Raw genomic sequence first — 3,671 nt, 5'->3', positions numbered from 1 at the left:
GCTGGCATGGAGATAACATGTAATGGGATAGACTTCATATAATATACCTGAGGCGCTAATGTTTTCAATGCTAACAACTGGATAGTCCATTCTGAAGGGCCTATTCATCAAACGATAAGTGGGCCGGTAACAATGCGGAATCGCTAGTTTCCACATATTTTAGTTACCGGGCCATTCATCAATAGGGGTCCAATAGGATCCCCCCTCTTCCCCCAGTATTCAGCAAACTCCGAAAACTGAATAGGGTATCAGCACAAGTGTCCATGTCTGAGTGACAGTTATGTGACTGCCCTTATTGTACACGGTCCTCACCCCTCTCACCTCTCCTGGTGTAAGGAGTCACAGTCATCACATGTATCTGCACCTGCACTACATACACCTCCTAAATGGTGTATCTGCACAAGTGTCCATGTCTTGAGTCACAGTTATGTGATTGTGCACTTATTGTACACGGTCCTCACCCCTCTCACCTCTCCTGGTGTAAGGAGTCACAGTCATCATCACATGTATCAGCACCCACACTACATACACCTCCTAAATGGTGTATCAGCACAAGTATCCATGTCTGTGTCACAGTTATGTGACTGTGCCCTTATTGTACACGGTCCTCACCCCTCTCACCTCTCCTGGTGTAAGGAGTCACAGTCATCATCACATGTATCAGCACCTGCACTACATACACCTCCTAAATGGTGTATCAGCAGAAGTGTCCATGTCTGAGTCACAGTTATGTGACTGTGCCCTTATTGTACATGGTCCTCACCCCTCTCACCTCTCCTGGTGTAAGGAGTCACAGTCATCATCACATGTATCAGCACCCGCACTACATACACCTCCTAAATGGTGTATCAGCACAAGTGTCCATGTCTGAGTCATAGTTATGTGATTGTGCCCTTATTGTACATGGTCCTCACCCCTCTCACTTCTCCTGGTGTAAGATGTCACAGTCATCATCACATGTATCAGCACCCGCACTACATACACCTCCTAAATGGTGTATCAGTACCAGTGTCCATGTCTGAGTCACAGTTATGTGACTGTGCCCTTATTGTACATGGTCCTCACCCCTCTCACCTCTCTGGTGTAAGGAGTCACAGTCATCATCACATGTATCAGTACCTGCACTACATACACCTCCTAAATGGTGTATCGGCACAAGTGTCCATGTCTGACTCACAGTTATGTGACTGTGCCCTTATTGTACACGGTCCTCACCCCTCTCACCTCTCCTGGTGTAAGGTGTCATAGTCCTCATCACATGTATCATCACCCGCACTACATACACCTAAATGGTGTATCAGCACAAGTGTCCATGTCTGAGTCACAGTTATGTGACTGTGCCCTTATTGTACACAGTCCTCACCCCTCTCACCTCTCCTGGTGTAAGGAGTCACAGTCATCATCACATGTATCATCACCTGCACTACATACACCTCCTAAATGGTGTATCAGCACAAGTGTCCATGTCTGAGTCACAGTTATGTGACTGTGCCCTTATTGTACACAGTCCTCACCCCTCTCACCTCTCCTGGTGTAAGGAGTCACAGTCATCATCACATGTATCATCACCTGCACTACATACACCTCCTAAATGGTGTATGAGCACAAGTGTCCATGTCTGAGTCATAGTTATGTGATTGTGCCCTTATTGTACATGGTCCTCACCCCTCTCACCTCTCCTGGTGTAAGGAGTCACAGTCATCATCACATGTATCAGCACCCGCACTACATACACCTCCTAAATGGTGTATCAGCAGAAGTGTCCATATCTGAGTCACAGTTATGTGACTGTGCCCTTACTGTACATGGTCCTCACCCCTCTCACCTCTCCTTGTGTAAGGAGTCACAGTCATCATCACATGTATCAGCACCTGCACTACATACACCTCCTAAATGGTGTATCAGCACAAGTGTCCATGTCTGAGTCACAATTATGTGACTGTTCCCTTATTGTACATGTTCCTCACCCCTCTCACCTCTCCTGGTGTAAGGAGTCACAGTCATCATCACATGTATCAGCACCTGCACTACATACACCTCCTAAATGGTGTATCAGCACAAGTGTCCATCTCTGAGTTACAGTTATGTGACTGTGCCCTTATTGTACACGGTCCTCACCCCTCTCACCTCTCCTGGTGTAAGGTGTCGCAGTCATCATCACATGTATCAGCACCCGCACTACATCCACCTCCTAAATGGTGTATCAGCACAAGTGTCCATGTCTGAGTCACAGTTATGTGACTGTGCCCTTATTGTACACGGTCCTCACCCCTTTCACCTCTCCTGGTGTAAGGAGTCACAGTCATCATCACATTTATCAGCACCTGCACTATATAAACCTCCTAAATGGTGTATCAGCACAAGTGTCCATGTCTGAGTCACAATTATGTGACTGTGCCCTTATTGTACATGGTCCTCACCCCTCTCACCTCTCCTGGTGTAAGGAGTCACCATCACATGTATCAGCACCCGCACTACATCCACCTCCTAAATGGTGTATCAGCACAAGTGTCCATGTCTGAGTCACAGTTATGTGACTGTGCCCTTATTGTGCACAGTCCTCACCCCTCTCACCTCTCCTGGTGTAAGGAGTCACAGTCATCATCACATGTATCATCACCTACATTACATACACCTCCTAAATGGTGTATCAGCACAAGTGTCCATGTCTGAGTCATAGTTATGTTACTGTGCCCTTATTGTACATGGTCCTCACCCCTCTCACCTCTCCTGGTGTAAGTTGTCATAGTCCTCATCACATGTATCATCACCCACACTGCATACACCTAAATGGTGTATCAGCACAAGTGTCCATGTCTGAGTCACAGTTATGTGACTGTGCCCTTATTCTACACAGTCCTCACCCCTCTCACCTCTCCTGGTGTAAGGAGTCACAGTCATCATCACATGTATCATCACCTGCACTACATACACCTCCTAAATGGTGTATCAGCACAAGTGTCCATGTCTGAGTCACAGTTATGTGACTGTGCCCTTATTGTACATGGTCTTCACCCCTCTCACCTCTCCTGGTGTAATCAGTCACAGCCAACATCACATTTATCAGCACCTGCACTACATACACCTCCTAAATAGTGTAGCAGCACAAGTGTCCATGTCTGAATCACAGTTATGTGACTGTGCCCTTATTGTACATGGTCCTCACCCCTCTCACCTCTCCTGGTGTAAGGAGTCACAGTCATCATCACATGTATCAGTACCTGCACTACATACACCTCCTAAATGGTGTATCTGCACAAGTGTCCATGTCTGAGTCACTGTTATGTGACTGTGCCCTTATTGTACATGGTCTTCACCCCTCTCACCTCTCCTGGTGTAATCAGTCACAGCCAACATCACATTTATCAGCACCTGCACTACATACACCTCCTAAATAGTGTAGCAGCACAAGTGTCCATGTCTGAGTCACAGTTATGTGACTGTACCCTTATTGTACATGGTCCTCACCCCTCTCACCTCTCCTGGTGTAAGGAGTCACAGTCATCATCACATATATCAGCACCTGCACTACATACACCTCCTAAATGGTGTATCTGCACAAGTGTCCATGTCTGAGTCACTGTTATGTGACTGTGCCCTTATTGTACATGGTCCTCACCCCTCTCACCTCTCCTGGTGTAAGGAGTCACAGTCATCATCACATATATCAG

Source organism: Taudactylus pleione, unplaced genomic scaffold (assembly GCF_031769625.1).
Source record: "Taudactylus pleione unplaced genomic scaffold, aTauple2 ptg000224l, whole genome shotgun sequence".
NCBI lineage: Eukaryota > Metazoa > Chordata > Amphibia > Anura > Myobatrachidae > Taudactylus > Taudactylus pleione.
The sequence above is the reverse complement of the archived record's forward strand: the minus strand, read 5'-3'. Positions refer to the sequence as shown.